This window comes from Desmodus rotundus, chromosome 10 (assembly GCF_022682495.2).
Source record: "Desmodus rotundus isolate HL8 chromosome 10, HLdesRot8A.1, whole genome shotgun sequence".
Lineage (NCBI taxonomy): Eukaryota > Metazoa > Chordata > Mammalia > Chiroptera > Phyllostomidae > Desmodus > Desmodus rotundus.
In genome coordinates, this window is record NC_071396.1 from 6,112,668 (window position 1) to 6,124,103 (window position 11,436).

Below are 11,436 nucleotides of genomic sequence, written 5' to 3' on the forward strand. Positions count from 1 at the left end.
CATGTGGACTTTTCCCTTCTTTGTCCGCATTCTCCACCTCTGCTCTGTGTCTTGCTCCACCCCATACTGGTTTGGTCCCTTCAACCCCGGAAGAGTGGTACCTCCACACGATTTGAGCCTCAAATGGAAGTGTATGTGCAGTAGAAGAATTAAATCGAGTGACTTCACAGCAGATAAATTCAACTGTTACAAAGCAGACGCCCCCACCTGCCAGGGGATACGGCCCAAGACCCCCGGTGGATGCCTGAAACCGCAGACAGAACTAAACCCTCTCTCTATATTATGTTTTTGCTTATACATACATCCCTATAATAAAGTGTAATTTATGATTCAGGCGTATGAAGGGATTAATAACTAATAAGATAGAACCATTATGACAATCTACTTTAATAAAAGTTATGTGAATGTGGTCTCTCCCAATATCTTACTGTGCTGCGCTCCCCATTATTAGGATGACGTGAGATGATAAAACGTCTTATTAAGTTCAGAACTTTCACCTTTTCATTAAAGGACGCACTTTATGGCTCCTCGCTGGCATTTCTAACTTGCCAGCTTCACTGTTCTTGGGCGGTGGGACGGTTGTTAAGTAAAATAAGGGTAACTTGAACACAAGCACTGAGATCAGGAGGCAGCTGATCTGAGAGCAGAGAGGAGACAGCTAGTAAGTGACGAACGGGTGGGGCAAATGTAAAGGGTGGAGAGGCTGGACAAAGAGATGATTCACATTCTGGGCAGAACTGAGTGAGACTAGCGGGGTTTCATCGGGGTTTCATCCCACTGCTCAAAACGCCGCGAAATTTCAAACTCGTGAATTGGCTGGGGGATTTTCCATTTAATATTTTAGGACCTCAGTTTACGACGGGCAACTGTAACCCTGGAAAGTAAATCCACGAGTGAGGAGGGTGACTGGTGCATGCGGATACCCCAGCTTCAGGAGTTTCCCTGAAATAGTCCCCTTCTTAGGGAAGGTTCCGGGCCTCTTCCTTCTCTCTGGGCCACTGCGAGCCCATGCTCGTCTCTTCTCGCTCTCTCTTCCCCAAAACGTCTCAACAATGAAGTAAATCGTTTATATGTCAGCACTAATGAAATGATAATCTACTGTAATTTAAAATAAAGAGTACAGGCCGGGAAAAGAACAGTTTTGACAGTACCTTGACTGTCCCTTCTCAGAAAGGGGCAGGGGGGAGAGATGGGAGTCTAAGGAACATGCTGTTCTCTTAGACGCTTGTGGCTGAGCAAGAGTATGAAGCCACCAAAGGGAAGAGTCCTGGAAGAAATAACCTTTTGTTTGTAAAAAATGTTTTTTTTTGGGGGGGAATAAAATTAGGTCTTGATATAATTTTTATGTGAGCAAGAAAGGACTGGATTTCTTTGTGTAATAAAGTAGGAAAAATGTTCTATTTTGTAAAGCTGGGTGGTGGGTAAATGTGTGGTGATTTTATTTTTCATATGTGTAGGTATACATATCCATATTATATTTTGATTTATAAAAACTTCATTTAAAAATGACAAGTTGTTTTTCCCAAACATTACAAAAAATGTCTGAAAGCAAAAAGAAAAATATTTTAATAAATCCTACCTGGTTTCATTTATTATTCTTCTTATAAATGTTAAGGATGTAGAAAAAAGGTCATTTTCTCAAGAGGTCTCTTGTTTCTTTATGCAGAAAGGAGCAAGCTGCTAGGAGAAAGCCTCTTAGTGTAAGCTGGGCTGCAGAAGGACCCATGTTCTAGAACAGGCTCCTAAGCTAAGCAACCGTGACCTTGAGAAACACATTTCTCTGGCATTTATTTGTGAAGCAGGAATTATATTTCCAAACTGGGAGGGATTACCAAATTCCATTCTTACTTTATACATAAAGGAATTGAAGTCCAGACTGAATGAGGGCCTTGGCCAGGGACGGTGCCTCCTGATCCCCAAGCCCAGGTAGAATCCAGGTCCCGAGTTGCCAGTGGTCCAGCCAGTGAACAGACTTCACCAGAAGCACCTGTACCATCTACCTAAAGTGTTTGGTGGTAAATTGTGGGTAAGCGTAAAAAGATACCAAAGCAGTATCATTTCTTGGCTTAGAGCGAAGACTTGTTACTTCCTGCACACGACTGGTGCATTGCAGACCTACTTTTTTTTTTTTCTGACATTTTCCTTCTATCAGTGTCAACACTGTTTCAGAGCTGAAACAACGTAGTCCCAGTTCTCCAGCCAAGAGTGACATCTAGTGGACACCTAAAAAAAGTCTACAGGGGCTAGTAATTGTAAGTTCCAGGATTTCCTGAGTCTTCAAGGAGCATCACACAGCAAGTGCAGGTGAAACTGTGGCGAGAATTGGTTCTCTCCGTGCTATGGGAGAGCAACAAAACAGGAAGAGGGTTATTCAATAAGTTTGGTCACGAGCAAGGCAGCGTCCAAGTTGCTAGAGACCACCCAAGCAAGGCCATTTTTAATAGATTGCCATCACCTCTCTAGTAGCTCAGTACATCCCAAGACGATATAATTAGTAAAATAATAATTACATAATTATTATTTTATTAGTAATTAGTAAATTAGTAAAATAATAATAGTAAGTAATAGTAAGTAATTAGTAAAGTAATAATATTAAAAATAAATTAGTGACAGTCATATTTTATCCCTTTCTTTCCCCTTTACTCTTGTCACTATTGAGGCAGACGGCAAAGAAGGGCCAACTCTGGGGAAAAACAAACCAGCCGCAATAAAAACAGAACTAGTTTTGAGGCTCAAAAATTCCAAAATCTTGTGTAGATGAAGAGGATTTAAACAAAAAGCTGAAAGAATGCTCCAGATTAAGACAGGGAAAGAGTTTCTCGGTTGGGCAGGCTGGGCGGGTGGAGGGAGGCTTCTTTCTGGGGATTGCAGAGAGAGTGGACATTGGGGGGTGACTTCAGGTTCAGGGGCTCCAGCGGTCACAACTGCAGGGAGGCAGATGCCCTCTGGGAGTGCCCCTCCCATGTCTCAGCGGATGAAGCCGCAGAGAGTTTCGCAGAGATTCTGTTGCACCAGCAGTTGAGGACCAGGTTTTTCCTGTGCTCACAAGAGCACAGGAGGCCACATACCTGAAGGGTCAGGGAAGCAGGACAGGGAGGACAACAACCTCAGCTATGGCAGCTGATGTCAACATGGACTGATGGCATCAAAGATGAGACACCCCTCCTTCCTCCCTCCCCATCACGATAAACAAACTGGCACGGTTCATTGTATATGTCAACTTGGCAAAGTCACAGTACCAAGTTATTTGGTTGAAGGTTATTCTAGTCATTTTTGTACAGGTATTTTTTTAGATGAAGGTAACATTTAAATCAGTAAACTCTGAGTAGAGTCTCCTCCATCGTGTGGGTGGGCCTCTTCCAATCAATTGAAAGCTTTAATAGAAAAAGACTAAAGTTGCCCCAGCTGGCGTGGTTCAGTGGATTGAGCACAGGCCTGTGAACCAAAGGGTCACAGGTTCGATTTCCAGTCAGGGCACATGCCTGGGTTTCAGGCCAGGTCCCCAGTAAGGGGTACATGAGAAGCAACCACACATTGATGTTTCTCTCCCTCCCTTCGCCTCTGTCTAAAATAAATAAATAAAATCTTTTAAAAATATTTTTTAAAGAAAAATAAAAAGACTAAAGTTTGCAAATGAGAGGAAATTATGCCAGCAAACCACCCTCATGCCAACCTACAACTAACTGTTCCCTGGGTCTTCGGCCTTCAGTCCAGTCTGTAGACTTGGAACTTGAACCTTCATAATCATGAGAGCCAATGGCTAAAAATAAATACCCCTCCACAGAGAGACAGAGGGAGAGGTAGACACTCACACACACACACACACACACACACACACACAGTTGTCCTGTTGGTTCTGTCTCTCTGAAGACCCCTGACTAATGCATTAACCTCCAGAGATGAGACACAACTCAGGACAAGGTATACATTTACATCAGGGGAAAGGGGTTAATTGATAGCAAGATTCTGTTGTTCCTGGTTATAAATGGAAGATCAGAAGAGGAATGAAGGTACCGTGCAAAAATAATCTTTCTGGTACAATTAGGTTTGTGGTCCGAGGTGCACAGCTGTTGTGTGGACGAGGAGGACTCACGGGGCACGAGTGCTTTCCTGCTGGGGTAAGTGGCCCCGGGGCAGGAGGGTCAAGGGCTTGTCATCTCTGCCCTTGTAACGCAGCAAGCACGACTTGTCGGATTCGAAAGCATCATTGTTTTCAGAAACTGTGTGGCAGCGTCATCCCCGTGAGAGGAAATGTGGGATGCAGCAGTGATACACACCTTTCTACTACTGGGGCCCGAAACTACCCGAACTGCATGTCACAGTGACCACGTATATCTTCATTGTCAAAATACAACCTTTCCAGAGTGTTGTCACCGGATACAGGAGATCTGTGTTTTTAATGAGGGGATAAGCTAGTCATTACTTGGATGTGAAAATCCTCATTTGACAAGTTGCATTTATTTTTCCCCCCATTGGTGGTGACTCATGTAAGAAAAAATAACATTTTGACAACAATATTTCTTCCTTTATTTTTAGACTTTATGTTATAAAATCCTCTGGCTGGTTGTACTTTGATTTATTTAGTTTGGTACTGGTTGTTGTTATTGTTTTTTCCTAATTAATTTTTGACACAACTCAGGGTATTTTTTTTAAATAAAATGTTTTTAATTTATTAAAAAATAGCTTTTCACTGATAACTAAAAGACATCGATCGACTCTAAATGCATTTTTAATTTATATATGAGTCATATATTTATCTGAGTCGTATGTTTATCAGAGGAGAGTTTCAGGAGCAGAGTTGTATCAGGTTTTAAAACAGTAACTACCTGCATCAGCGAGACACAGCCCATGAGAGACACACTGTCACTTTGATATAATGCCCTGTTTACGGCATCTATCTGGGAATGAACTGAGTAAACACACTTGGCCCGTGGAATGTTTGAGCAGTGAGTTACCCAAAGAAACAGGTCAATACCAATACTTGAGCTTTTGTGACAAAACAGAAATTAGAACCTGGCCAGCCTACGAGACGCTGTAAAGGGTCTCAGGGATCTATCTCTCTGCCAGGGGTTATGTAAGGCAGCCTAACGCGGCAGAAACGCTGGGTGAGATCCTTTTGAAATGTCTTACTAGAGAAAACTTCACGCATTTTCCTTTCTATCTGCTGAGAAAGGTGACAAGATAATATATAAAGATGACAAGATACTATATCATCTTGGGTTGAATAACAGTAAAACTGTGAAACCACTTTCATATGCTTTATACGTTATGCCCATCCATCCTGATATCCAAAAATCTTTAAAGTGCATTCCTCAAATTCAAAAAAGATAATGGTCTTGGCTTAAAAAGAGACCGAGATATTTACCTCTATCTCTCTCTATAAAATAACAATTTAGTTCTGACATCCCTGCGAAGGACGTGCCCACTAATCAAATATGCAGCACCGAAGGCTGGACAACTTGGCTGCTGCAATGGCTTTATTATTTTGAGTTTTCAGAGACTATCTTAGTCTTTTTTTTTTAAGTTATCATTGTGCTTATTTGATTTCCTTGAGGTCTAGAGCATGTGCAACTCATCAGTAGATCTCCCGCAGGTGCTGGCGGATCCCTGTACCTGCCTGTCCCCCGTCAAGGGTCAAAACAGTTCTCATCAGACATCCCTCCCCACTCCGAGTGGCTTGGAAGTTAGTCCTGGTGCTGGAATTTGATGCGTGGAACCCTCACTGAGCAATGTAAACTGTCTCTGCTTGTTGCCCAAAGCCAAAGTGATGAACAATTCACACAGCCTCAAAGTACACCCCATGTTTTCCTATTCTGTAACAGAAAGGGCACAGGGGGGAAGGTGCTGGACCTTCATGGATGTCCTGGGTCTCTAGACACTGGTGTCTGAGCTCCAACTGAGCTCTAAACCTAAACTTTACTTCAAGTTTAACAGTAAAGGAAATAAGGTTTTGTTCTGTGCTCCAAACTAGTAAAACAGAGCATACTGGTTATATTTTAACATGTGCCAGAGTTGACTGCAAAAGAGTTTCAAACATGAAGTAGGAGTAGCACAAGTGTGTGTGTGATGCTTGGCTCAATCAGGCCCGCCTTCTAAATATTTTATATATGTGTGTGTGTTGTATATATACATACACGCACACATATGTGTGTGAAGAAAACATGACCCAGAAGAGAAAGCAAGGGCTGACGGGCTTGACACCATCCATCCTTCCCCCTGCCTTGCCCTCACCATGACCACGGTCTCACATCTGTGGAGGAAAGGTCAAAAACCACAGCACGAAAGGAAGGGGCACAAAGGCATGGTCCGAGACCCTTTGCCTCGAAAAGGTTGAAGTGCGCCTACTCCTGTGACCGGCTCTGCGGCACCATCGTGCTTGGCTCAGTGAAGCTGGCCCTGTCCCCATCGGCCATAGAAGCTAGGTTTGCCCGTATAGTCCCAGTTCAGTTTTTGTGAGGCCCAGGGTTTTGTTTCATTTAGAAGAATAAATAATCAGATGTTGACAGAAGTGAGCAATGCTGAATTCAAAAATTTAATCTTCCTGGCCTTTGTTAAAGAAACATCGGGGGAAATTGATGACCATGAAGATTTATATTTATTAATCTAGGGGAACTTCTTTCTAGCTCTGGAATGATAATAGTTATTTGAGTTATGGCTAGATAATGAAGACCATTGAAGCAGGGAGCCCCCTTATGGTTAACACTCATTAATCATCTTTATAATTAAAAATAGATTTCTCAACTCAGTCTATTTTTCATATTTAAAGAGTATCTACCAGAATAAAACTTCCCAGATGCCCAGTATGGGAAGCTATTTTTAAGGCATGACTGAGGTAAGAATAAGTTCGATCAGCTGAGCATCGTCACATACATCATACGTAGGTAGAAATATTTATGCCTTATGTGTAGCGAAATCTCTATTTCCGTAATGCTAAACCTAATGAGGAACTGCTTGGGAAACGACAACGACTTCATTTCTGTTGACATAAACTGTGTGTATTCACTGGAAATATTTAAATGCAGAACATTATAAAGTCAAAATAGCCCTGCATCTTTCTTCCCAGAAATAACCAAGTGCAATGTCTTGGCGACTACCCCTCAGATATTTCTGCAGGCATGCACTGAGCCACGGCCCTTGCTCACACAGACACCCGCAAACAAACATTTACATACTAATATGCTATTGTGAAAATAAGGAAAGGCTACCCAGCTGAGAACTAATGGGGGTTGTGCATCCAGAGCTTGCTCTAGCAAGGGATTCGGCCACTGTCACTTGGGTTCTGCAGAGACTCAAAGGCAAGCAGAGTGTGGGATGTCTTTGGGTAGGAAGAGGAAAGTTTCGGGTGTGCCCTGATTGGAGGTGATGGGCCCGAGGAAGCTAGAGGCGGGCTATATAAAAGGGCATCGTGTGCCATTGGTCAGAGGGACATATTTGGCTTTCTCCGGATGGCTCGGAGTTGGAAGTGAGGGCAGGAAACAGGGAATCTGGCCGTTGTTGACGAAGCCTTCGCTATTTGCTGCAGAATTTCTGGGTTGGCTTCTTTACCGGGGTGAAGCTTCAGTTCCGGAGGTCGAAGGTCAGAGTTCTATTGTCACATGTGGCCTGGCCCTTGTCTGTCTGTCTACTCAGATTCTCACTCTCCCTAAGTTGGATATAACTTGCATTTTCTATTAAGAGATTCAATTAGTATTCACTGATTTACTATTTTTAATAGCCGAATGTTTTGTTTTATAGGTGTGCTAAACTGTCATAACTATCTTCTATAGGTGCAATAATATAATACAAATCCTCTTTGTAATGCCATTTGAAGCATTTGAAAGTATAGCCTAACCATGATGACAATATATTATTATGTGTTCTATTTTACTATTCGTTATTGTTAATCTCCTGTAGTGCCTGGTTAATAAACTAAACTTTATCATAGGTATGTATGTATAGAAAAAAACAGAGCATAAATAAGCTTCAGTACTACCCTCAATGTCAGGAACGTATCGGGGGTCTTGGAACAGGCCCATCATGGGTAAGGGGGTTTCCTCCATCTCATTTCTCAGGAGCCTCGAATGGCAGGTAGTTATCTGATATAATTGCCAGGCTCTCAGCATTATTTCACTTCTCATTATTATACCTTTTAAATTCCCTGAGTATCGTTTATAGCTTCTAAATAACTGTAGATTGCTTTGCTTTCCCAACTAACCTAAAGTAACTGCTTAGCTCTGAGCTAATATCCTTCAATAGTTGAGTGTAAATCACCTTCTTTGTCCATTAACCTTGAATGGATTTAGAAAACTATGTAAGACATAAAAATGAAGAAAATAGCTTGACATACCTAATTGGCCAAACATCTGTCTTTCCATTTTAGTCTCTGTGCTTCTGATAAGACTAAGGAGGAATTCACAGCCCCTGGGTGACCCCAGGCCATCCATACAATGAATTAAGACTTTGTTTTAATCAGTCTACTTGTTAAAGACTTGTAGGTATTGATACAGTAGTGACATGGTCCCTGTTTGAAATGTTATGTATTTTGTCCCGCTGCCGACCACCCAGATCTCTGCTTGCCAACAGAGCAGCTGCAGGGTTAAAGTGACACCATCCTAGTCCCCTCGGTCACAGCGGGGACTCGCTTAGAAACTGCCAGAGTCGCAAGATGTCAAGACAGTTGTAGAAGTTCCCTGCTGCTACACAGCATTCTTCTGCTCTAGTTTCCAAGTGTCAGCAACTCCTGTCGCTCCTGAGACGATCAGCTTTAGAAGTATTCTTTTCTCTTCTTTATTTCCTGTCATCGGTGTGACAAAGACCTGCTACCCCAACAGAAGCAGCCTGGGTTAAGTCTGTCTGAAGGACAGAAATGGCTACCACTTGGAATCTGTTGGCTATTTCTGTAAAGGTTTTATTTATTTACTTTTAGAGAGAGGAGAAGGGAAAGGAGAAAGAGAGGGAGAGAAACATCAATGTGTGGTTACTTCTCATGCACCCCCTATTGGGGACATGGCCTGAAACTCAGGCATGCGCCGTGACCGGGAATCAAACCTGTAACCCTTTGGTTCACCGGCCAGCACTTGGTCCACTAAGCCACACCAACCAGGGCATCCGTTGGCTCTTTTCATTGGCTGTGATGAATTGGGGCTCAAGAAGGAGATTGTGCGGAGCATCCCTGTCCCTCAGGAATCTATGCTGGAACTGGCCCAGGCAAGAAAGCAGGAAGTAGTGACACCCTCAGCTGTGGCTGGGCCACTGCAGGTTACAGGGAAACTGCCTGTCCCTCAAAGTTCACTTGAGCTTTCCTCCCCCATGTTCTTCGAGGACATTAGATACAACACCCGGTATCAGTTCAGCTCATGCCTGCCGAGCCCTGACTGCTTTGTCTAGAAAGAGCAACAAAACTAGAACAGTTTAATTAAGTTGACTAAGTTGGACTTGGGTGATCGTCACATCTAATCCTTTCACTGTATGGCATTAGGACGCTGGACCGAAGGGGCATTTCCTGAGGCGATGTCATGAATCAATGCTGGAAGCAGGGCTAAAAAAGCACGTTCTGTTTGCCCCTATAGCCCATGCTTGATTTTGTTACATCACTGAGTCGCACTGCATAGCGCCATAGAACTATGTAGTTCCTGTACTATTAGCTTTTTTCTTCTTTTTGTTTTGTTTTCAAGGAGAGCAAAAAAAAAGCAGAAACAGATTTTTCCAAATATCTGCTAGACTCACCAAACAAGAGAAACATGAATTACTATGGAGATCACCTCCATCTCCCAAAGAAAGGTCTCTGGCCTGGGAGTTGGGCACGTTTGGTGGGTGTGGACTGAGGGATGGAAGGGAGAGGGGCTGGGCCCCTTCCAGCTGTAGGAAATTCTGATAGTGCAAAGTGAAGGGAAGTCGCAGGTACCACCACGTGGACAGTTATCAAGCGCCTTGTTCCTCCCGTGGTTTATCGCGTACAGGAGGAGAAAGGGGGCCTATCTGTCTCTGCTGCGGCATTTAGGGGGATGTGAATTAGCCATGACGTGGGCTGTCTAAGACGGAGGTGGTCCATTGGGTTCTCAGTCTAGAACTTGAGAGAAAGGGAGTCATGGGTTCTTTCTCTGTCACCCTTTTTCTTTGTAAGTCATTTCTTTTATTATAAATATTTTCCGACATAAATAAGCTGAAGACTGACTCCATCAAAAAGCATCGAGAGTCAAAAGTGTCCACTCCCCCAGTATGACGTTCACTCTGTAACTCTGACACCCGCCTTTCAAAGATTGTCCAAAGCTTTACCCTTAGAGTGGTGTAAAATACTGCAAACCGGTGCATTTTTCTTCAAGTGTTTACACGAGTAGAAAAGACATTCTGCAGCTTAAAAGGAATAATATGACCTGCATATACCTGAGACCCAGCCATCTATAACAACAATTTTTAATGTTTTGAAAGCAGAAAATCCTCAGGCCGACTAGAACGAAGCAAAGTTTGGCAAGCTAGCAGCCAAGCATGTGCATGGGTACAGAACAATAGAGCCAAAGCTGATTGTTTTGTGTCATTCATGACTGAGTGGTTCTTTTCAAATGTGTGTTGAGTTTTTGCAAGCTGTCATCACTCACTCGGACTTCTCATTTGCAAGCAGTCAAGGGATATCCCTGTTTTTAAGAGCATCGTGCAATCAGCTCTCGTAGGCAGAACTTTCTCTGCAAAGGTATTTCCCATATCCTCCATAGGCCTTTTAAGGGGGGGCCTGAAAATTCAAACTTTAGTTTTCCACAGTAGGCTACATAGAGCTCTGTGAATATCATCTCATGATTTCCAAGTGTATAAAGTGTTCTCATTAGCCAATCTAAGATACGAAGCTCAGCGTGTCTTCTAAAATAAACTTGATATTTGTGCTGTACTTTTTGTGTGCCCACAGCTCTTTGCTCTGTATACTGACACATAGCTGGGGACTCCTGAAGCAGGTGGGTTGGCCCTGGCATTTGGACCCTGAGGACGTTTAAATCCTGAAGATACGTTTATTCTACAGGCATTTGAGAATGTCATTTCCCAGTATCACAACTTTCTCACGACAGAGCTGAGCCCAGTCCTTCAGGAAAAGGCAGAGTGACTAACAACAGGAGAAGCAACTGTGATAAAACAGAAGCAACATGGCCAAGCCTGCATAGGGTTAAGTTTGATGGGCAAATTAAATCTCAATGAACAATTATATATATACATACATATATACACAGACAGCAGCCACAACTTCTCCAAGAAGGCTGCATATGTGTGGGTCTTCGCCCCCACATTCCTATGAAAGAGAAAGGCCCTAAGAAATTACCAGCCTTCTTCCCATTTCCCAAGACCACCCCTTCCTTTTCCACCTCAGGCTTAGGGACAGAATCCTAGTCGCTGAGTGCCCCACCACCCTTATCAAGTTCCTTAACTCTCCCCACATCTCTGTAAATAGTCCTTTCTTGTGATTCTTTGCAATTA